General features: G+C 39.4%; 1 protein-coding gene across 3 annotated transcripts in view; it reads right to left on the bottom strand.

Moving 5' to 3' along the window:
- peak1 (pseudopodium-enriched atypical kinase 1) overlaps positions 1-26,269 on the bottom strand; it is a 195,382-nt gene that overhangs the window by 40,808 nt on the left and 128,305 nt on the right. The window lies entirely within an intron of this gene.

The following is a 26,269-nucleotide window of genomic DNA, read 5'->3' as shown; positions in this document are numbered from 1 at the left end:
GAATGGAGTACATCTATCCAGGTTCACTCTACATTTTGCCTAATCTCCATTCACTTCAGTACACCACCAGCACTGACACAGGAGATATTCTTTGGAGGACATAGCCATATTACACATCCAATAGTAATATCTACAGAAATGGATGAAGATTTTTAGACTCTATTTTTCCATCTTATTTTATTCTATTGGTTGTCAGTGTTGCCATTGCCCTGAAATAACCTGGATTGTGGTACCACTGACGCAATTTTCCCACTTTTAAAAATCTGGTTATATGTACCAATTGAAGAAAATTTCTGGAAGAATAAAGAGAATTGAGTATTGACATCTCGTTTTCATTCATTTGGAAAGTAAGCTTAATTATGTGGTTTTTTTTGCTCCAAACACCTTTCATTTTACAAAAAGAATTATGACATAAATGTTCACAATCATTAAGAAAAACTTCTTCCACTATGCCTTGAAAATGTGCCTCAGCATCAAGGGGCCAATTCCATTGAATAAACTTGATGTATTCCCATTTTCTCACACACAATCTCTTCTCTAACCCTAGTGGAACAGCCAATTTGATGCAAAGAGATTGTGCCTGACTGATTCTGACTAAATATATTTCCTGTAGGAATCTTCTACCTAATGGGAGGAAAGGTTTTCAGAAATATCCGAGAGACGAAAGGCAGTGTCCAAACCAAGATACTACATCTTCCTCATAAAAAGTGAAAGAACTGCAAATGCTGTAAAACTGAAACAAAAACACAAGTTGCTGAAAAGCAACTTGAGTTCTGAAGATGGGTCACCAGACCTGAAACATTAATTTTGAATACTCTTCACTGATGCTGGCAGACCTGCTGAGCTTTTCCAGCAACTTTTGGTTTTGTGTATTACATCTGCCTCCGCTACTTACCCCTTTACTCATCAAAGGAAATACTGTAAATGGTCAGTTGTCCCAAACAACCTATGCCAGTATTTGTGCGCCACACAGCCTCCTCCTATTCTTCTTCATTTACCCTGGTCGTGGGTTTATGTGCTTCTGTTTAAATGCTATTTGGCACAACTAAACTTTGATAGTTTTTAAAGGTGTTAAAGTGCTGGTGAGCTGCCTTCTTGAACCGCTGCAGTCCATATGCTATAGGTAGACTCACAAACCTTGCAAAAAACTCACAATGCTCAGAGGAAGTCAGTTGCAGGACATTGACCCAGCAACACTGAATGAACAGCAATATTTTTCCAAGTCAGGAGGGTAGGTGGCTTGGAGGGTAACTTGCACGTGGTGGTGTTCCAATGTATCTGCTACCCTTGTCCTTCTAGATGGAAGTGGTCATGGGTTTGGAAGGTGTTCATGATTGCTGAATTTTCCAAACCCACTTCTATCCTAGGTTTCCTGATAGCCAACTGAAATCCATTTATTGAAATGGGTTACTGTCATGTTCCCATCAATTTCCAGATCTAAGTGATGTTTTTTCATAAAAAATGTCTTTTGTATATCTTTGAATATTTGTTTGCAAAAGTGGATACTGTACATTGCATGGAAATCAACTCAAACTGCATCAGCAATTGCATACTTTATCAGTGTGACAAAAAATTAATACACAGCTATTTTTGCTCCTTTCACCCTAAGGAAAAACATGTTTACCAAATGCTTACTGAAAAAGTTTGAAGATCTGAAAGAAATAACATGGATCATCCAGCCCACAAGCCCCAAAATATACACTCTACACCATCTTGGATTTTGTCACATTTACATAACCTCTCCCTAAAGATAACTGAAGGTTTTCGTTTTGACTGCATCAGTAACCAAATGAAGTTCCAAAGAATCAAATAAAAACCTTGGATAATTGTTTTCTGATTGCATTTACTTGTCCCAGCAAAGAATCTGTATTCCAAGAAGGTTTAGATTGAAAATGATTAGAAAGTGAGCTTGCAGTACAAGTTTACATATCATTAAAACTCTTATTAACAATAAGATGTACATTTCTCAAGTGAACTAGATCACATTTTAGGTAGTTCAACTCAACTCAGTTGTGCAATTGTATATAATGCAATATATTTTCTTACTGATCATTTACAACTATGAATGACAGCAACATTACTTTGCAATAATACAGTCTGATCAACAGAGGGCATGAAGTTACTATACATTCTTGAGACAGTACATTTACTTACATAATTTCACTGTTTCGAATAGAATTCCACGCAACTTCCGAAATAAAATCATGCTGGGGTCACAACTTCAGAGATGGGATATCAGGAAGGATTGCAGATAAGTTTTTTTTAAAAACAGTGGTAGCAGGGGGTCTATTAAGTCGGAAAGCAGTCAACCAATAAAACTTCCTTCATGTTATTGCAATGAGCTCAAATTTAGACAAAGCAGCTTATACTAGTACCAAAGGAGAGATGTTTCTGTAGCCTAGGCAAGATTGGGAATGAAATATAACTAGTTTATATTTTACATAGTTGTACTCATCCAGCAAGATTTCCTAGTAAAAGTGAAACTTCACAAACTTAACCAGTATGTTACAAATTTGTTCACTGAGCTGGTAGATTTTTTTCTCAGACTCTTCATCACCATGCTAGGTAACATCATCGTTGAGCCTCTGGTGAAGCACTGGTGTTCTGTCCCACTTGCTATTTATCTGTCCTGGTTTGTTGTGGTGGATGATATTAGCACCAGAAGTGATATCACCCAACACAACAAACCAAGATAGATAAATAGCAAGTGGGTCAGAACACCAATGCTTCACCGGAGGCTCACCAATGATGTTACCTAGCATGGTGACGAAGCGTCTGAAAACAAATCTCCCAGCTCAGCAAGTAAACTTACAACCTGATCCACAACCTGAGCTACAAATCTTCTCCAAAATCCTAACCATTAGATTTCTGGGAAATACTGGGTCATGATGTTAGTTTGAATTCGAAGGCAGTTCCTATCAAATCTGAGAAACCATTCATCACACCAGTTTGTAAACCTGTAAAATGCATTACCCCACTGCCACAGGTGCAAAGCCAATTAGGTCATTCAAAAGGGTTAGAAGTATTCACTTGAGAAGATGGAGGACAGGGAATTAGATACTTAAAAGTACAGTGTCACCATAGCTAATAGAATAAGACGACAATGCACAATAACCCAACTGGCAGACCACTGTTCTTATTGTTAACTGTTCCCCACACAAGTATGTTAAAAGCAGCTTTAATACTCACTTCAATGCAGAAAGATGCAGTTCAGCAAATACTGCATTCAGGCATCTTTGTAGATTGCAATCAAACATGACTAACAAAGTAAAACATTCCAAATTGTTTCCTGTCTATCTAAATATTACATGGGGATTTAGTAACATGATTCATTACCACAAAACAAAGCCAAAAGTACATCACAAATTCACCACTGTACAATGGAACTGAAAATGTACTTAACACATTGGCTAGGAATCTCTTTGGTGCTGCACACAAATCTTTACTGTCTCTTTATACAAGTGCGACAGATCATAGTTTAACCATATTTCCAGTAAACTTAGTGGCAGAGTAGGAACAATTCCCTAGAAATTCTCAATCAAAAGCTCCCTTTGTATTATTAATTGTGATCTTACACAATATAATTGACCTGTAGTTTTTTTTTTGCTAAATTTGAACTACCACCATTTGTAGGACAACAGTTAATTAGCAGGTGCAAACAAAAGCCATACAGTAAATTTACGCCAATGCTAACAAATTCTTTAAAGGATTGCTGGATTTGAATCAGCATAGTCATCAAAAACTAATCAGTTCTTCCTTGGGCCAAACCCTATCAGGTTTCATTGAAATTTGTGCGTTAGATTTTGAGATGGTTTGGTTGTCTGGAACAAATAATAAAAAAACAAAAAAGGTACAAAAGGCCTGTTCTGAATTCAGGCATGATAATCCAGATTAATCTAAATGTTAAAATGGTTACAAATGTTACAGTCACTGTGACAAAAATATACAATGAAAACTTCAGTCTATGTTTCAAGACCTTATTACCAATGAGTCTTTATCTTTTACTAATTTATTAACAGAGAACACTAACCATATAAAAACACAATTGTTATATACTAATTACTTAATCTCTGTTTCAAAACAAACACAGAATGACCAGTGCCGATACAGTATGTCTCAGAGAGGGTGCAGAATGTTCTCAAAGGGGAGAGGAACCAGCAGGAGGTCACTGTATACATTGGAACCAACGACGTGGGAAGGGAAAAGGAGAGATTCTGAAGGGAGAATGTCGAAAGTTAGGCAGGAATTTAAAAAGGAGGCCCTTGAGGGTAGTAATATCTAGATTACTCCTGATGCAACAAGCTAGGAAAATAGAGCAGATAAACGTGTGGCTAAGGAGCTGGTGCATGGGAGAAGGGTTCACATTTTTGGAACCTCTTCTGGGGTAGAAGTGACCTGTATAAAAAGGACAGATTGCATCTGAATTGGAAGAGGACTAATATACTGGCAGAGAGATTTGCTAGAGCTACGCAGGAGGATTTAAACTAGGTGCAGGGCGGGGGTGGAACATTATCAATCCTCTTTGTTATTTCAAACAAAAAATCAAGTTCATGAGACATGATTTCCCACACAAAGCCACGCTGACCATCCATAATCAGTCCTTGCCTTTCCAAACATTCTGAGATAGCGAGGAAAGAGATCCATCTGAGACTGGTGTAGTTGGGAAAGGGAACGAGTCAAACAGTCAGGGCAGGAAGGAACAAAGCTGTGAACAAGGTAGGACTGATAAATTAAACTGCATTTACTTCAATGCAAGAGGCCTAACAGGGAAGGCAAATGAACTCAGGGCATGGTTAAGAACATGGGACTGGGATATCATAGCAATTACAGAAACATGGCTCAGGGATGGAGAGGACTGGCAGCTTAATGTTCCAGAATACAAATCCTACAGGAAATATAGAACGGGGGGGGGGGGGGGGGGGGGGGGGGGTCAAGAGAGGAGGGGGAATGGCATTTTTGATAAGGAATAATATTACAGTTGTAGTTAAGGAGGATATTCCTGGGAATACATCCAGGGAAGTTATTTGGGTGGAACAGAGAATAAGAAAGGGATGATCACCTAATTGGGATTGTATTATAGACCCACTAATAGTCAGTGGGAAATTCAGAAATAAATTTGTCAGGAGATTTCAGTCACCTGGAAGAATAATAGGGTGGTTATGATAGGGGATTTTAACTTTCCAAACATAGACTAGGACTGCCATAAGGGTCTAGATGGAGAAGAATTTGTTAAGTGTTTAGAAGAAAACTTTCTTATTCAGTATGTGGACGTACATACTAGATAAGGTGCAAAACTTGACGTACTCTAGGGAAATAAGGCAGGGCAGGTGACTGAGGTGTCAGTGGGGGAGCACTTTGGGGCCAGCGACCATAATTTGATTAGTTTTAAAATAGTGATGGAAGAGGATAGACCAGATCTAAAAATTGAATTTCTACATTGGAGGAAGGCTGATTTTGACATTATTAGGCAGGAACTTTCAAAAGCTGATTGGGTGCAGATGTTTGCAGGTAAAGAGATGCCTGGAAAATGGGAAACCTTGAGAAATGAGATAATGAGAGCGCAGAGATAGTATATTTCCATTAGGGTGAAAGGAAAGGCTGACAGATGTAAGGAATGCTGGATGACCAGAGAAATTGAGGTTTTGTTAAGAAAAAGAAGGAAGCATATGTCAAGTCTAGAGAGGAGAGATCAAGTGAATCCTTAGATTAGCCTGAACTAGGCCAGACTAATCAAAACATCCTTGAGCAGGCTACCCAGACCATAACTTTGCAATTTGTTTCAGTAAGTGTACAGTCAGAATTACCTGGAGTCAGCTAGCTAGACTGACTACGAGGTTTTAAAACAGACAGAAATTTATTCACAAAATTACACAATGAAATACAAAGAACAGAATAAAGAACCCCGACATAACTCAGTCTATCCAAACTAGACTTAATTATGCTGTTCTAAATTTACACAACAGTCCCAGTAAGCAAACCCCCTTAAAACCCTGTATAAATGGAACAGATGCTTAGAGGTTGAAGTTAGAAGGGCAGCAGGAGAGAGTGAGTTTCCAAATAGCTTACTGTTGAACTCCCAACCAGTTCTGGATTGAACTGCTCACCTAGAGAGCTGACCACTCCCCTTTCATTATACAGGTCACTTCTAAAACATGACCATTTTGGCCTGAAGTCTCATCTGATTACATATAAACAAAAGGCCTCAAAATTCTTTTCATCTCTATGCCAAACTAGTCTAATTGGAGCCCGCCCCGTTTACAACCCCTCTGAAAGAAATTAAGGACACAGTATCCTTGAGAAAAGGAACAGCTTTTAGAAAAAAGGAACCAGCTTTGTGACACTATAGACCAGTGAGCCTGACATCGGTGGTGGGCAAGTTGTTGGAGGGAATCCTGAGGGACAGGATGTACATGTATTTGGAAAGGCAAGGACTGATTCAGGATAGTCAACATGGCTTTGTGCATGGGAAATCATGTCTCTCAAACTTGATTGAGTTTTTTGAAGATGTAACAAGAAGGATTAATAAGGCAGAGCAGTAGATGTGATCTATATGGACTTCAGTAAGGCATTCAACAAGGTTCCCCGTGGGAGACTGATTAGCAAGGTTAGATCTCATGGAAGATGAGAACAGAACTGGTTCAAAGGTAGAAGACAGAGGGTGGTGGTGGAGGGTTGTTTTTCAGACTGGAGACCTGTGACCAGTGAAGTGCCACTAGGATTGGTGCTGAGTCCACTACATTTCATAATTTATGTAAATGATTTGGACGCGAACATAGGAGTTATAGTTATTAAATTTGCAGAGAGCTGACAGAGGAAGTGGTGGAGGCTGGTACAGTTGCATTTAAAAGGCATATGGACAGGTGTATGAATAGAAAGCGTTTGGAGGGATATGAGCCAGGTATAGTGGACAGCAAAGAAGGTTACCTCAGATTACAACGGGACCATGATCAGATGGGCCATTGGGATGAGGAGTGGCAGATGGAGTTTAATTTAGATAAATGTGAGGTGCTGCATTTTGGAAAAACAAATCTTAGCAGGAGTTGAACACCTAACGGTTAAGGTCCTGGGGAGTGTTGCTCAATGAAAGAAACTTGGAGGTCAGATTCATAGTTCCTTGAAAGTAGAGTATCAGGTAGATAGGATAGTGAAGAAGGCATTTAGTTTGCTGTTCTTTATTGGTCAGTGTATTGAGTATAGGAGTTGGGAGGTCATGTTGCAGCTGTACAGGTCATTGGTTAGGCTGCTTTTGGAATATTGCACGCAATTTTGGTCTCCTTCCTATCAGAAAGATGTTGTGATAGGGACTAAATTGGGTTGAGATATCTAGTCAGCATGGACGAGTTGGACTGAAGGGTCTCTTGACTCTGTGAAGCTAGTTGGGGCAGCACGGTGGCTCAGTGGTTAGCACTGCTGCCTCACAGCACCTGGGTCCCAGGTTCAATTCCAGCCTCGAGCAACGGTCTGTGTGGAGTTCGCACGTTTTGCATGGATTTTCTCTGGGTGCTCCAGTTTCCTCCCACAATCCAAAGATGTGCAGGTCAGGTGAATTGGCCATGCTAAATTGTCCATAGTGTTAGGTGCATTAGTCAGAGGGAAATGGGTCTGAGTGGGTTCCTCTTTGGAGGGTCGGTATGGACTGGTTGGGCCAAAGGGCCTGTTTCTACACTGTAAAAATCTAACCTAATCTAATTTGTTAAAGCTATCAAAATATTAACAGTTTCTAATGCAGGTTGGTGGACGTGAATTGACCTAAAGCCTACCCCAGTGAGACAGAAGAGATGAATAAATATACAGCTTTTCAACTTTGTAGTTACCAAGGCAGAACAAAGCTTCAAGGAAGAGTAATGACAAGAAACATTTAATGAACACAATGTGGTGGATATATGAGCTCCGTAGAGTGTCCTCTTCACTGATTATTGATTTTTTTTGTCTGTTATATGATGCACTGTTTGTAGTAGCACATTGTTTAACATGTTTTGCTTCCAGCATTATGCTCAAGCACAATTTTTTTTTAAATGAGAAGATCCTATAAAATGTAAATACAACTTTTCTCATATTGTTACTACCAGAACCCAAATTAGATTCCGCAAGTTATTTGTTTCAGACAGAATACCCCAAATTGTCAAGCTCCCAGGTAAACAGAGACGAACTAGCTTTCCTTTTGATTCACCTGCCCCCTTTCTGGTCACTACAAAAGATTCCGCTCCCAAAGGATACCTTTCTTCCAGGCCAAACAAAGTTTGGTTTTAAAAGGAACCAATTTGACCAGGCTTTCTTGAAATAAAAGTTTGAGAAGAAATCATAACACATACACACAGATTAGAAATGAGAAGTGAATTAAACCTAATAAAGTTAAGAGAGTGTCTCTGAATCATTTGTGAAAAGCAGACTTCGAGAGTTAAGCAATCCATTTTGAGATTCTTGGGCTTGGCCGGTTAGTTGAAATCCTGTTTCCTTTTGATGGTAGTTGGCTGGGAGCACAGAAACAAAAGTGTCCTTCTGTTGCTCTGTTTCTCTTTTGACCAGTTTGGTGGCTTCTAGTGCACAAAGTAAAAGAATCCTATACCTGCAACACAACGTTGCCTAGTGAATGTTTCTTCAACTGTGGACTAAACAGCACATGAGTGTTCAAGGCCAGGCTAATGTGGATGAGTACCACAGTTCGTTGACGCACACACATTAAGGTTGAATGGCTCTGAACCCTTTCTTTGGATATTCTTGAAAGGAGAAGACAAAATCTCTCTCTCTGTCATTTCTCCTATCATGCTATAGTCTGAGCTAACTGCCAGGAGATTAGAGTTCAGTTTGTAGTACATTTCTGCTTTTTAAGTCTGTCCTTTGAGGATTCCCTAATATTTCATCAGGCGTGATATTCCAGGGTCTCCCTACCTCGACAACCACTAAATTTATATCCAGAGTAATCTTTTGACAGTGAGTTTCTCAAATGCTATAATTAAATTTCAAAATGTCTGTAGGAACTTTAAGGATCCTCCAGCATCACAACCGTACACACTATGTTAGCGAGATTAGACAGAATGTAGGTCAAGTAGTCTAAGTCTAAGAAAAGAATAGATACGGTGACAGGGTTAGAAATAGGGTAGGGAGAAGCTACCATGGAACATAATATTGGTATAGACCAGTGGCCAAAAGATCTGTTTCTTCTTGTAAGCTCTCTAATTCATTACAAATATGCAGTCGTTGAGTCTAACAATTTTAATCACTATGGCAGTCTTGTTGTACCAGTTAACACAACTTTGCGTTTAATTAGATGTTCCATCCTATAAAACTCCTTTTGCATAATATACTATTAATCTGCCATTACTTTCATCATAACAACGTCTAATGCCCTATATCCGCATGCTCCTCAAGATTCATTTGCAAACACAAAGTACATTCTATTGGGGTCAGACTGCAAGAGACATAATTTCTCAATATCTCAATTTTGTGTAGATTCAGGCTTGTAAATTTGTAAATCTAATTACATAAGGTACATTATTAGAAGGAATATTTTTTCCAAATCAGAACTCTGTTTTTCTCTGTTGTAGCAATAGAAGTTTTAAAAATTATAATCAAAATATCACTGTTGAACAAGAGGATTCGTTTTTAACACTCCACATGAATACATCACAATGAAACATCTGCATTCAGGGACCCTCCCCAGAACAGGGAGAAGAGTGCTCTATTGTAACTTGTAAACATAAACAAAGAAAGCTCTAATCATGCTTGAGCCTTGTTTGAAAGGAGCAAAGAGAGATTGGATACACCAAATAATCAGTGTATTTGATATGAATCTTTACATATAAATATACAGGGGTCATGTTACTCAGTGCTACCATTAGGGAGCGGTAAAGGTCATTGCAAGCATCCATTTCCTGTCTACACCCTTTCATTAAGGCACGATCTCTATACCATCACAATTAGGCTAAGTGAAAATGTAAGCATCACGATGAGTAATTTAGGTCAGTGCTCAGTCAGCACAGCTGTTGCTATCATTAGCTATACAAGTTAAGGAAATTGGTATGATATCACTAAGTTTTTCTCAAAGCTCCCCACATGCACACACCATCTCCTGCAGTAGAAGAAAGATTAAAAGCAGCTATTTTTACTTTCAGGTAAATGATCAAGATGAAAACACATTCCGGTAAGAGAGAGATTTGTAGGAATAGGCACAAGTCTACAGAACATGATATTGTCAAGTGAACAGGTGAGCTACCTGAAATGTCTTCTGGCCAACTGGACTGATGCACATTCTAATGAGAAATCACCAGCAGCAATATGGAATCCTTTAAAGAAGCCAGCTGGCAACGGCTTCGCTTTGCATATCATATTCATACCTGACCCATCGAACTTCATCAGTTCTTCACTGCTAATGTGTGAAGTAGTCTACCGTGGCAGTAATTAAGTCACTGGCACATTTATTTTTCATGCCAGTTTTTTCAATTACATGGGAGAGAGTATAGGGCTGAGATAATCAAATACATTACACAACTTCAATGCACTTATCACACATGCAATGAGTTTCAAATGACTATGAATGTCACATCACACAAGTGTTTTAAAATTAGATTGTGATGCCATTTTTATAGATTCTTCCATCTGTCAGCAAAAACAAAGTAATGTTCTCCCTTAATGAGTAGAGAATAGAAAACTCAAGCGAGAAAGGTCACCAGCTGAATAACATTGAGATTTTAGAAATTAATGGATACTTTTGTGTATGTTTAGGAGTTAAAGCAGGGAGTTCTGTCAGCTTAAAACTGCAAGAACAAAGCTCAGGGGTCATTCCCAAATTCACGCATCAAGTTGCAACACAGCTGTTTTTTTCCAACATGCTGTCTACAGGGTTACAATTCAGTAATGTCTCAATGGTTTAGAGTTAAGCTAAATGAGAAAATTCTGTGCAGCAAGTTAAAACAAGGTTTTAATAAAAATAAATGCCCATGGAGTATATATTACAATCAGCATATTAGGTGATAGAGAGCTTGTTACATGTTGAGGGGAAATATCCATTAACTGTACTATAACCAGATGTTTAACATTTGTAACACTGAGTCAATTTAAAAACAATTACTTGTTAGATTATTATTTTATCCCAAAGGTTAGTAAAAGATAAGTTACTGCTGGTATGAAACAGAAAACAGATTCATGTTTGCACGAACTGTTTCTGTAGTACACACTGTAGTCCACTAGTTCTCTGAAATGTCCAATTTAATCTCATTTCTCCAGTACCTTGCAAGTTAGTCTTCAACTATGTCATTTTCCATTTTACAGGTTTCTATGGAGTTTGCATGCATCACTCTTTCAGGTAGTGTCTTTCTGATCTTAACAACACTACGACAAAGAAATGTTCAAGTCCCCTTGATTATCCTCATTGAATCCCACTTTGTAAGGTAACACTTTCTCCCTATTTGCTCTATTCAAGTATCTCATTTTTGACTACATGCATAATTAGATCTCCATTTAGCTTTGCACACTAGAAGGAGAACAATTTCAGCTTCTCCAATCACTCAGTCTTGATGGTATAAAAGCATTTGCCTTGCTTCTATTTCCAAGGCTTTGTCATAACTTTTCATAATGCACTGCCTTGAATTGCACACAAAAGTCTAGGTAGGCATCACCAGAGGAAATGATGTCACCACAGGAAATGACATCACCAACCCAAGGAAATCCAGACACATAAATAGAAAGTAGGCTATACCACCAGCTATCAGTGCTTCATCCGAAGGCTCACTGAAAATGTTAGCTAGTATGACGATGAAACATCTGAAAACAAACAAATCTACATTCAGAAGTAATTTCTTTGCTTTTTAGCATTCAAAACCCTTATTTATAAATCCAAACATGCCTCAATACCTTAGTCATAACCATTCGTGTGACACACCATATCCCAACCAACAATAAAGCATCACCTTCGTTGTCTTCAGCCTTCCAAAAAGATCTCTAATTGCAGCAACATCTCTCATCAGTTGCTTTAATCTGTTTTAATTTAACTCTGTCATCGTTGGAGCTCTACATATGTAAACATACACCCTCAAAATAGAACTAGGTTAGATTATAGTTTTCCATAGTATTCAACACAGATTTATCTCTTCATATTTATCAGCATGAAACCTCTCTTTCTTCTCTGTTACAAAGCTATCACAGAAATATTCATGTTGTTTCTACCAGGTAAACAGACTTCTTGTTTTACTAACTTTTTTGTTGCTTTCATTATTTTGTCATTAAAAAAATTGCCAAAAAGTAGGAAGACCACCACAAATATTTCAGCTCCATATTGAACTGGGGTCCTGTACGTTATGAACAGTGGAGCTGAGAGTGCTTTATGAACAGTGGGAAAACACTGGCAATGAAGGCATTGCTTCGCTACTCCTGTTTGGTGGGTCAGTTTGTCAACATTTGAAACATAAAAGGACTGACATCAACATTTAACACTAAAGTATTGACACTTTAAAACCACTGGCTTTTCTACAAATAATAGTGAGGAAAACACTCTTCTCCCACTCTGAGAAGAAAGTCTGCAACGGGATACAGATAGGTTAATGACGTGGGAAATGAGAGATTGATTGTGTTGGTAGGAATAATAGAAAAGCAGAGCATTATTCAAAAGAAGAGCGGCTGGAGAACATTGCAATACAGAAGGATCTTGGATGTTCTTATACACGAACCACAGAGTGTTGGTACACAAGGAGAGCAAGTAATTAGGGAGACAAATGGCTTTTATTGCAAGGGGATAGAATGTAACAGCAGGAAAGTCTTGCTGCAACTGGATATGCCACAGGTGAGAGTGCACAAAGTGCAAATGGACCGTTCTGGTGTCCTTACTAGCAAATTGGATGCAATTCAGAGAAGGTTTGCTTGGCTGATTCCTGGGGTGAGTTGATTACCTTCTGAGGAAATGGTGAACAAATTACGCCAGTACTCAGAGTTTAGAAGAATGGGAAGTGATCTTATTAAAGCAGAGAAGATTCTGAGTGGGCTTGACAAGGGAAATGCTGAAATGTTGCCTTTTATTGGAGAATCAAGGAACCACAATTTAAAGAGAAGGAGTGTTATGTTCCCACTTTCAATTGAAGCATTTTGTCAAGTGAGGGTCATGCCACATCCCTGCTGATTTCTTACTGATATGATCTCAGCTGATGGTACTACTGGGCAAGTCAGATCCCAGAATGATAACTGGCTTGATCAATCATTTTCTTTTTGTTTAGCTGGTGATGGCTGGACATAGAGAAATATTCACACGAGATTTTCTTCAACAGCAGAATACAAATTTATTACATGAAAGAGGAAAAACAAGAGCTATCTCAACATAGAAAACAATTAACAAGATCTAAATGCAGAGCACAACCAAGGTTTTGACCTGATTACCAATACTATCCATTTCAGAAACCCAAGTCGAGAAAGATTCCATCCCTATCTCAACTAAGTTTCTACTTAACGGACACCTATAGGTTCTTTGCTGTGGAATGTGGAGAAACTTTGATGAGTCCTTTCAAGTCTGCCAACATTAACTTTTCACAAATGCGAGAGTCTAAACTTTTTCACTTCTAATGAGCTGCAGATTTCATTGAACATAGAACATTACAGCGCAGTACAGGCCCTTCGGCCCTCGATGTTGCGCCGACTTGTCATACCAATCTGAAGCCCATCTAACCTACACTATTCCAAGTACGTCCAATGACAACTTAAATGTACTTAAAGTTGGCGAATCTACTACCGTTGCAACCAAAGCATTCCATAGTTGAAAAGTGTGGTGCTGGAAAAACACAGCAGGCCAGGCAGCATCCGAGGATCAGGAGAATCGATATTTCATTCCATACCCTTACTATTCCCTGAGTAAAGAAACTACCTCCGACATCTGCCCTATACCTATCACCCCTCAATTTAAAGCTATGCCCCCTTGTGCTCGCCATCACCATACTTGGAAAAAGACTCTCCCAGTCCACCTTATCTAACCCTCTGATTATCTTATATGTCTCTATTAAGTCACCTCTCAACCTTCTTCTCTCCAATGAAAACAACCTCAAGCCCTTCAGCCTTTCCTCGTAAGATCTTCCCTCCATACCAGGCAACATCCTAGTAAATCTCTTCTGCACCCTTTCCAAAGCTTCCACATCCTTCTTATAATGCGGTGACCAGAACTGTACACAATACTCCAAGTGCAGCCACACCAGAGTTCTGTACAACTGCAGCATAACCTCACGGTTCTGGAACTCGATCCCTCTATTAATAAAAGCTAAAACGCTGTATGCCTTCTTAACAACCCCGTCATCCTGGGTGCAACTTTCAAGGATCTGTGTACATGGACACCGAGATCTCTCTGCTCATCTACACTACCAAGAATCTTACCATTAGCCCAGTACTTTGCATTCCAGTTACTCCCACCAAAGTGAATCACCTCACACTTCTCCGTATTACACTTCATTTGCCACCACTCAGCCCAGCTCTGCAGTTTATCTATGTCTCTCTGTAACCTACAACAAACTTTGTCACGATCCATAACTTCACCGACCTTAGTGTCGTCTGCAAATTTACTAACCCACCCCTCTACACCCTCATCCAGGCAGTTTATAAAAATGACGAACAGCAGTGGACCCAACATCGACCCTTGCAATACACCACTAGTGTACTGGACTCCAGGATGAACATTTCCCATCAACCACCACCCTCTGTCTTCTTTCAGCAAGCCAATTACTGATCCAAACTGCTATATCTCCCACAATCCCATTCCTCCACATTTTGTACAATAGTCTACTGTGGGGAACCTTATCGAACGCCTTTCTAGGAGAAAGTGAGGACTGCAGATGCTGGAGATCAGAGCTGAAAATGTGTTGCTTGAAAAGCGCAGCAGGTCAAGCAGCATCCAAGGAGCAGGAGAATCGACGTTTCGGGCATGAGCCCTTCTTCAGGAAGAAGGGCGCATGCCCGAAATGTCGATTCTCCTGCTCCTTGGATGCTGCCTGACCTGCTGCACTTTTCCAGCAACACATTTTCAGCGAACACCTTTCTAACCAGGCTATCATGATTTGAATGCATGAAAAGCTGACCCCTTCGGCTAAGGCAACTTGTTCCCTGAACGGCCCCAAGAAGTTCCTTTTAGGAGAGAAACTAAACTTGCTTCTAAACTCAAACCTGGTTTCTACAAACTTGCTCAAACACAGATTCTTATGAATTGCAAACAAATCTAATGTGCTCTACCATTTGTAAATCCAACTGTACAAACAACTTTCCATCAACACACTGGGTTCTGCAATCACCTACTTTCTGACAAAATGCTGGATTTAGTCACTATTCTGGAAGGTCTCACTGACCTTGTTTCCTTTTCCCCCATCTTCCCCCCCACCCCCACCAAAAGAAAACCTCACAGAAGTAACCAACACCCACCTGTCTCTATTCTGAAAGCCAAACTTCAAAAATATTGATATATATTATCACATCACAATTTTCTGTCTTTGCCTCATTAATAATACACCCAGTCATTTTGGCACCTTTCAGAGAATTGCATGGTCATGCAGGCAAGTGTTTGCCACTGCCAATCTTTCTGGCGCTCATTTTGATACTGCCATGTTTAAAAACAGTTGCTAATCACATGAGACACTGCAATTCAGGAGCTGCCCTTCAAATGGTAGTGTTCAAGCATCAACATTGAAAACTGGCTTAGAGGAAAAGTGAGCTCAATTCCCACATCATAGTGACCTGGGAAGAGTTCGTGGATGAGTTGGAGGAGATTATGCAGTCCATTTTCCAGCTACATATCTAGACCAAGCCAGCCTGGACACAAATTGCTGCCTGGGCCAGTGCAGTGTTCTGGGTGAAAGAGGATGCCCAACAATGCAAGTAGGAGAACTGTGATCTGTGAGGAGAAAGTGAGGACTGCAGATGCTGGAGATCAGAGCTGAAAATGTGTTGCTGGAAAAGAGCAGCAGGTCAGGCAGCATCCAAGGAACAAGAGATTCGACGTTTCGGGCATAAGCCTTTCTTCACGATTCCTGAAAAAGGGCTTATGCCCAAAACGTCGAATCTCCTGTTCCTTGGATGCTGCCTGACCTGCTGCGCTTTCCAGCAACACATTTTCAACTGTGATCTGTGGTCAATTATAAGCAAGAGTAAGTACTGCCATCTTGATTACTATCCTACTTAGTACCATTCTCTAACTCTATCACTGCAAGTGCACTCACTAAGTCCCAGGAACAACAACTCTCATGGCATACCTTGCACCCATTCAATGGTTCACACTCATCTCATCCTCTCAAACTGTGAACCTATCATGCCCGTTGTGCATCCCACTTGCTCATCATGGCACTTCACTAATTCTCCTGCTCCTGCATCATCACTAGCTGTTCTTCCATCATATGCAGTCCTTCGAATTTTCTCATTTTAAGAAAAGTTTGAGCCCCTCTCCCCCACAGCATCCCAAATGATCTATCTGCAGTGTCCATTCTTGATGCACTTGACCTGCAAGATTGATTGTGGCTCAAAGCAGGAGTGAAAGGGCACAGATCTCTGGAATTGAGCAATACTAGGTAGCTGACCAACCACAGCCAACCTCCTGTAATGTAATCAGATGAGCTCCTTGATTGGCTGTGGAAGTAACTCCTGATTAACTGCTGTTTCCCTTTACTCCACTGAAGACTGCTCCCTTTGATTTTCACACAGTCATTTGCTTGAAGCAGCATATTTGCCACTTAGATGTTGACATGACACAATGCTGTTGTCCTGCAGTTGTTTTTAAGCCCACAGAAAAAAACTAAGACCTGAAGCCACCTAAATGTGATTGCACAAGCTATGCTATTGCTGACATGATTTCCAAACGTGGTTTCAAAAGTGTACAAAGTTTACCAATGATTTCCTTGGAGACTCGAGTCTCCACAAACAGATTTCACCCAACACAAATTCAGGTGCAAACATGTGATCTCAAAGATGGCTGCCAGCCTAATAACACAGACTAATCTTTGGAACCTACCTGGCATAATCTGTAATTCACCTTCTACAAAAAGAGATACAACAATTCCTCTAAAAGCACTGTATCACAACAGTTTCTGAAACAAACATGTACAGATACAGTGAGAGTCACAGCATGGAAACAGACCCTTCAGTCCAACTCATCCATTTGAATCAGGTTTTGTAAACTGAACTCCCATTTGCCTGCACTGGGCCCATAGGAAAAATATACTTTCTTATTCATGTACCTAAATAAAAAGTCTTTTAAATGTAGCTGCATCTAATGCTTCTTCAGACAGTTCATTCCATATATGCACAACCCTCTGCGTGAAAAATGTTGTCCCTCAGGTCCCTTTTCAATCTTTCTTGTCTGAACTTAAACTTATACCCCCTAGTTTTGAACTCCCCTTCCCTCAAGAAAAGACCATTGCTATTTACCTTATATATGCCCCTCATGATTTTATAAACCTGCTCTGCTCAGGTGAGGAAAATCCCAGCCTATCCTGCTTCTCCTTATAGCTCAAATCCTTCAGTCCCAGCAACATCCTTGAAAATCTTTCTTGCACTCTCTCCAATCAAATAATATCCTTCTTGTAGAAGGGCAACCAGAACTGCACACAGTACCTCAGGAGTGGCCTAACCAACATTATGACATCCAACTCCTATACTTAATAGTCTGAGCAATGAAGGCAAGCATGCCAAATGCCTTCTTTACCACCCTGTCTGTGATGCAACTTTCATACAGCTAGAAACCTAACCCCCTAGGTCTGTCTGTTTGACAACACTCCCCAGGACCCTACTACTTACTGTGCAAGTCCTGACCTTGTTCATCTTGCCAAAATGCAATACCTCGCACTTATCCAAACAGAACTTCACCTACCATTCCTCAGCCCATTTGCCCAATTGATCAAGATCCCTTTGTAATCTTAGATAATCTTCTTCACTGTCTACTATACCTATTTTGGTGTCATTCACAAACTAACCATGCTTCTCATCCAAAGCGTTTATGTAAATGACAAACAGTAGACTCAGCACTGATCCTTGTGGAACACTGCTGGTCACAGGCCTCCAGTCTGAAGAGCAATCCTCCACCACCACCCTGTCTCCTACTATTACGCCAATTTTGAATCCAATTGAATCCCATGTGATCTAACTTTACTAGTCTACCATGCGGAACCTTGTCAAAGGTCTTGCTAAAGTCCATATGACAATATCTATTGCTCTGCTTTCAGAAATCATCTTGGTCACATCCTCAAAAAATTCCATCAAGTTTGTGAGACATAATTTCCTACCCACAAAGCCATACTAACTATCCCTAATCAGTCTTTGCCTCTCCAAATGCTTGTAAATCCTCTCTCAGAATCCCCTCCTATAACTTATGAAAGCTCTCAGCAAGACTATTTCTTTCACTCACTTTCTCACAACAGCAACATAGCACAAAAGCAGGATGTAATAAATCACAATATAAAAATTAACAGAACAGCCAAATGATTTTAAAAACAAAGATCAGTTGAGGGTTGAGCCCTTGCCTACAGAGCTCACTTCATATGAATGAAGAGGAAACATGCATATACATACATTCATGATAGCATGTTACCAGCAGAGCTGTTAATACCAAGGATGTTCCAGGTATGGAATATTAACTTAAACATTGTATATTTACATCAAACAATTATATCTCTTAATGGAATGGCTGCCGTTCTTTAGTTTGGTATTTCCTGCATCTATTTTTTTTCATTCCAATCTTAAAAGTATTACTGGAACGAGAATCAGTGACATGATATTCCCAACCAGAACTGTTAATACCAGTGCTTGGATGTCTCCAGAATGCACTTCAGTGAACAGCTTTCCATTTCGGCATTGCCTTTTCACCAAATCCCACCTTCACAACAGCAGTAATGGGAAACATAAAGCAAATGAAAGAAATTAGCATTTATACAGCTAATTATAATATATATTAAAATATATAAATTTATATGATTTATACATTTATACACCTAGGTCCCAAACATTTAAAAGCACTTCATTAACAATGTATTATCTTTAGCAGTGCAATTGCAATCACGTGGGAGACTTACATAGAAAGGCATATTTGATGCACAAACGAACGCAATAATTGTGTGACACATCTAAGAAATGCAAGTATTAAAACATTTTAGGAAAGGAATAACAGCTCACATGAAAGCACTATTTAGAATTCAAATTCTACAGTATTATTTTCACAAGTCATCTTTCAGTCACAGCAACCTCCTGGCAGTGAAAGGTATGTATCACGTGAAATTGATCAACCTGTCAATAAGCAGTTGGATCCATGTTGGCGCCTCTCACCCTGCCAACTTACAAAAAAAGCTCCAAGGAGCACCTGTTGTCATATTGAGATAAGCATCACACACTGCAATGCGGTAGTGATATAAAAATAATTTAACCCATTAACCCTTTGACAACTGAACCACCAAGTTATTTGCCACAAAAAATATTTTGGCATCTCCTGTTCTATCAAACCGCATCTTTGTTTCACCATCTATACATTAGGAAAGTCAGGCAGGGCGTTAAGCAGGAGAATACAACATGTGTCTTATAGTTGTATTTATACTACCACACTTCAAAATATTCAGTAGATTTATCTACACATTAGTTGGTCAGCTGAGGAAGCTTCTCCTTCAAATCCCACATTTTGCCTCATGTCCCCAAGCAGCTATCTCTGTCCGCTTCTGTTTCGTGTTGAAGAGTGTGGTGCTGGAAAAGCACAGCCATTCAGGTAACTGCAGAGCAGGAGAATCGACATTTTAGGCATAAGTCTAATGAAGGCTTATGCTCGAAACATTGATTCTCGTGCTCCACAGATGGTAACTAACCGGCTGTGCTTTTCCAGTGCTACACTCTTCAACTCGGATCTCCAGCATCTGCAGTCCTCACTCCTTCCTTTCTGTTTCGTGTCTATGTCTACCTCAGTGACATTATCCAAAAACATATCCGATTCTACAGGTGATGATCCTATTACTTCCCCACAGTGCCCGATTTGCTAAATTGACTGTCCAACATCTAGTATTGGTTGAGAAGAAATTTCCTCCAACTAAATATTGGGAAGGTCAAAAGAGCTACTGTCTTCAGTCCCTGCCAGAAGTCTTTACTAGGTAGAAGTAAGAACTGCCGATGTTGGAGATTAGAGTTGAGAGTGTGGTGCTGGAAAAGCACAGCAGGTCAGAAAGCACCCGAGAAGCAGGAAAATCGACATTTCAGGCAAAAGCCCTTCATCAGGAATGAGGCTGGAAACCTGGGGGGTAGAGAGATAAAAGGGAGGGGTGGGGCTGGGGCAAAGGTAGCTGAGAATGCAATAGGTTTGTGGAAGTTGGGGTAATGGTGATAGGTCAGTGTGGAAGGTGGAGCGAATAGGTGGGAAGGAAGATGGACAGGTAGGACAGGTCAAGAGGGCGGTGCTGAGCTGGAAGGTTGGAACTGGGATAAGGTGGGGGGGGAGAAGAGATGAAATGAGGAAACTGGTGAAATCCACATTCCAAATCTACCTCAGGCCCCTCCAACCCCATGGCATCAATGTGAAGTTCACCAGTTTCCTCATTTCGCCTCCCCCCACCTTATCCCAGTTCCAAACTTCCAGCTCAGCACCGCCCTCTTGACCTGTGCTACCTGTCCATCTTCCTTCCCACCTATCCGCTCCACCCTCTCCTCCGACTTATCCCCATTATCCCCATCCACCTATTGCATTCTCAGCTACCTTAACCCCAGTCCCACCACCTCCCATTTATCTCTCCACTCCCAAGACTCCCAGCCTCATTCCTGATAAAGGGCTTTTGCCCAAAACATCGATTTTCATGCCCCTCGAATGCTGCCTGAACTGCTATGCACTTCCAGCACTACATTGTCTACAGAAACCTTTACTCACTAGCCTCCAAATCCATCCCTCCTCTTGACCACTGTTTAAAGCTGACCAGAGTATTTGTAATCTCAGAGTCTGATACAATGCAGAGTTCAGTTTTTAGCCTCACATCTACTGTCCCCTATTCCACTCCTAAAACATTAATAACCAAATCCCAAATTCCAACACTTAATTGTTGCAAGTTTATCCAAAACCTTTGCTGTTCTAAAAGGTATTACATCCAATTTACCAATTACCTCTCTGCTTACGGATCTACAGTGGCTACTGGCCCTGCATCACTTCAATTTTGAAATCCTCAGTCTCCTTTCATATCCCTCCACAATCTCATTCAGCTCTACAAGTCTATGAAATTTCTCCTCTCTTCTCATTATGTTCTCATGCATACACCCCATTTTATATCACTTCACAATTGGCAGCTATGCTTTCAACTGCCTCAGCCCTTAACTCCAGAATTCCCTTTCTAAATTCCTCCACTGCTTTAGCTCACTTTATTCATTTTAGAAATTCCTTAAAAGCTGCCTCTCTGACAAAGCTTATTTAACTATTCTATTATCATCTTCATACTTCTCAGTGTCAAATCTTATTTAATAACATTCCTGCATAGTGTTTGTGACATTTTCTAGGCTTTATTAAAACTTCAATTCTCAATCAATTAAGTGGAGAAACCACAAATGGCCTGTATGCCACAAGGCTGCTGCAGGAAGAAGACACATTTAAAGTTCTTCCTGGTGACTTCTTGACTGACAGATGCCCATTTTGGCCAAGACAAGATCTGTACCAATTCCCCAGATAGTGCTCAAAGAACTGCACCCCTTCAAGAATACGATTTTTGGGAATTAGTAAACAACAGAGAAAATTAAGGAGAGAGTAGAAACACATTGTAATAACGAAATCCTTGTTGTCACAATGATAAGTCTTGCTTGTTGTATCATTAAATAAAAATTAAAGAATAGGTGCAATATGATTTTTATTAGCTTGAGTTTTAAACCAAACTGAGAAAGTATGCTGATTTCAAATAAAAACTCTGGATCCCTATCTCACACTTCCTATTTGCCAACATTCTAACTTGAGTATTTCTGGCCGAATTGTTGAGACACCCACTGACCAGTACAGAAGCCAATGAGACCATGATTTAGTACATAATTAAGTGTCTAATTTTATATGTTAACAAATACAGTAAAAAAAAGCTACTTGCAATATGCACAAATATACACATCAACAAGAGTTAATGGTTAAAATTTAGTCATCAGAATTTTATATAAACCTGTTTAAAACAGAAAAACATTCCAAATTTTGTTCAGATTTATTTGCTATCCAATGTTATTTAATTATTTTAAGAATAATGTTAACAATGAAAAAAAATTTGTAACTTGCAACTGCTCTACTGTACTGTTTACATTTTTTCTGTTCCCTATTCCAACTGCTTACAGCAGAACTTACATTACCTAACTCAGTACTGCCATGATGCAGTTCAAGTTTCGGACAGCACTGAACAACCAGTCTAACTCACATAATTATATAATCATCATTGTTGAAGCAAATTCATGCACAGTGTCAAAAATCACCGATTGGACTTTTTTTCATTATCTAGTTCAACTCTCAAAAACAAGCTTACATTTTATTTAAACTACTGCTGGAGCACAAATGCCACAGGTTTTAAATAACCAAACACACATGTATTTGTGTTACAAATACCGCATTTGTATGTCACATCGTCACAACAGCATTTCAACGTACAGGAGACTTCTCAGATGTATCTATCGCCTGGAGCAGATTGTTATAATTCATGTTTTTCTAAATCTATAACTTCAACAAGTAATCTCAGTTGGAATGCCTATTGTCCTGAATGAGTGGAGATTTATATGTTACAGAATTAATGATTTTGTAAAAGGAGGTAGCATGGATATTCACAACTGACTTCTTCTGCTGTTCTTCCCAAAAATGCAGAAAGCACCACACTGAGAACAAATGGTTGAGATTCAAAATGACCAATTAATTTGTAAGGTAATTTTAGAGAATGAAAAACAAACACAGAAATGATATTGATAGTATGAATAATGTAAAAAAGATGGTACCTAGTCCTATGGACTGGTTCATTCTCCTCAAAATGCATTTCATATAGTCAGTTAATCTATTAGATTTCTAGGACAAATTTCCTCATGCAATATGTGCACACAACATAAACCAATATTCAGCATTCTCTTCAGCACTAAAGATGAAGTAGTCACAACAGAACCTTTATCATAAAAGATGACTTGCTACACAAGGGCTACTCTTCATACCTCCCTTGCTGTCAGATATTATGATGAATTAGCCATATAGATAAACATCTACCTCCTCACTCTAAAAATATGGATAAATTAACATTTGCCTCAAAGCTAAACTATTCCTAAAGTCTACTGAATCTGTTACTGGAGTTAGAATTAAATGCCTAGGCTTTTCTTAGAAATCACTAAATCAATAGCCTGAATTCAAAGCTTTTAAGGATTTTAGCCAGACAACCTGCAGTCTTCTCTGTACTTAGAAAAAGCTTTTGCCTAGAAATATTGCTGACTAAGATCTATATATAATTTTCACGATATACTGATCAATCTAAAAGCTCATATTTTTAAAGTAGTTATGCATTTTGAAGCTCATTGCAACTCTGCTTCTTTCTATCATGCATTGATACAATGGCCTTGATTGCTATGAAGGGTGCTTTACCCTACATTTTCAATACGTAAGAAAATCATTTTTAAGAAGTTTTGTTGCTTGTCAAAAATATCACATGTACAGTAAAAAAAACTTGGAAAATGACCACGTTCAAAAGATCAATTAGAATTCAAGTTCTACTGGTTATTCATCCATGATGAAATAAAATTAATAAACAAAAAGGTTTTTGTCGATTTAAGATATTTGAACACAATAACACTTTGCAAAGGGAAAAGCTTATACTAGCTGAATGGTGCAGCCCAAGAACCATTCAGCCCCTAAGTCCTCATCAGTGTTTTTCTCCACAGCTGTTTTTCTAATCCTACATTTCAGCTTGCTCCCCATAATCGTTAATATGTCATTTCTTCAGAATGATTTAGAAGTATTCTTTCATTAAAATTTAAGGGCTCCCTGGTACAAAGATCTACAACAGCAATTGGTCCCCATCTATCACCAAAATAAGTATTTTATAAAATCCACCTCAACTCTTACGATCCTCTACCTATGCCCTTTTGTTAGCCTCATGCCGACAGGTGGAAACCATCGATCACTACTTACCTCAACATAATCCTTCATAACTTTCAAAGCCCCTATTGTCAGAATCTTCCCACAATCTTCCCAGCTCTAGTGAAATAAACACTAGCCTCTTAACCAATATCCTTCATTCCTAACTTAATCTAGACTTGAGACACCAGTCTACAACTAATATCAGATGTGGGAAAGGGTACGCTGCTTCACCTGACAAAGATAAACTGGATGAAAACAAAATACCCTCTTTAATTAAAATCTTATTACAAAAAGAAAATTGGCTTAACATTAAAAACAGCAAGTCAAAGGCACATCAATTGTGTAGGGGAAAAACCGTCAAGGTAATCCACAGGTTTAAAGTACTTGGAGCCTGGTTTGATGCTTCACTTCTTTTCTCAATTATAAAGTCATCAGTTTTTATGAAAAGTTTAAAAGGAAAAAGGAATTTCCATGAGGGGATTTTTGGCTGCTGGCCATCTCAAATTGCTTAATATAAATTTCACAAGCTAGGAGCAGGCTATTCAGCCCTCAAGGTGAAAGTGAGGACTGCAGATGCTGGAGATTAGAGTTGAGAGTGTGGTGCTGGAAAAGCACAGGTCAGGCAGCATCCAAGGAGCAGGAAAATTGACGTTTCAGACATCATCAGGAAGGACTCTCGACTCTAATCAGCTTTCAAGCCTGTTCTGTTCTTGGGCAAGTAAATACTGTTTAGAGTGTAGTCATGTCCTAGAGTGGTAGATTAGATTACTTACAGTGTGGAAACAGGCCCTTCGGCCCAACAAGTCCACACTGACCCGCCAAAGCGTAACCCACCCAGACCCATTCCCCTACATTTACCCCTTCACCTAATACTACGGGCAATTTAGCACGGCCAATTCACCTAACCTGCACATTTTTGGACTGTGGAAGCAAACCGGAGCACCCGGGGGAAACCCACGCAGAAACGGGAAGAACGTGCAAACTCCACACAGTCAGTCGCCTGAGGCGGGAATTGAACCCGGGTCTCTGGCGCTGTGAGGCAGCAGTGCTAACCACTGTGCCACCCACAGGGTACTTGGACAGGGAATCTTGTGGTTGAAAGGTAAGTACGCTACCAACGGATCTTATTTACACGATGATCTAAATTTTGAAATCTTAATGGAATCTTAAGCAGATATTTACTGATTTTTTTTAAAAAACACTAGTTATCAGATTATCTGACATTAAATAATTTGGAAAATATTCTGTAAACTTGCCTTATTTTTAAATGTTAATTTGTGCTTTGATCTTCAAGTCAGGGCAGATGTGCAATTCACAGCATCTAACAAGATTTCAAATGCCAATAATGTTCAAAGGAACAGCAGGCAAGAAACACATCTAAAAAACTAAGTGTCAGCCACATTACTCACTGGTGACTCTCTCATGCAGTTTTGCTACAGACAGGAATAGTACACTTCCAAATCATTTTGTGGGGGTGTTGGTATTGGAGTGGGGTGGACAATGTCAGAAGTCACACGACACCAGGTTAGAGTCCAACAGGTTTACTTGAAATCACAAGCTTTCAGAACACTGGTCCTTCATCAGATGCTCTCGATTGAGCTGGTATAGTTTTGAAACAATATGCCTCAAGAAACATTTTTAATGTCTATTAATCAAAATAGCCAAAAGGAGGGGGCCTTTTTGTGAAATGGATTTTGTTAGCTAAAGTCCACTGCACATTTATGCCAAATCAAGATTTCAACTTATGAGTAGAGAACCAAGCATTTGACAATGGATATAGTGATACCAGTTCTCTTGTTGGAATGGATTCTGAAACTACAGCAAAGGTCCTTCCGCAAACGCGTATTTTCTAAACAAAAAACCTTTAGGCTAGGACACCAGATTCACAAATTACAGTTCTTTCATTATGTTTTCTTTCATTCAAGCTGGTAATCAATAAAGTCAGTAGTTCACAGATACATTATTTACACTATAATGTTGAGAGATACTTGAAACATTTGTCCAACTCCTCTCTTACTGACCGGCTGATTTAAATTGTGAGCCTGCATTGGGCAATTTAGGATTAATTTTTACAACAGAGCCTCAAGGTGACGTTGAAGAATTGTGGGAAAAACTACAGTCTGATTCAGAACACCGATCTACAATATTTCAGCACACTTTAGGGCACAAAGCAGGCTTCAAAAAACTATTTTGTTGTGATGTAAGTCAGTAAACCATTTAATATACATAGTCAAATAAAGT

This window comes from Hemiscyllium ocellatum, chromosome 42 (assembly GCF_020745735.1).
Source record: "Hemiscyllium ocellatum isolate sHemOce1 chromosome 42, sHemOce1.pat.X.cur, whole genome shotgun sequence".
Taxonomy (NCBI): Eukaryota; Metazoa; Chordata; class Chondrichthyes; order Orectolobiformes; family Hemiscylliidae; genus Hemiscyllium; species Hemiscyllium ocellatum.
Note: the sequence above shows the minus strand (reverse complement) of the source record. Positions and strands in the feature narration are given on the sequence as shown.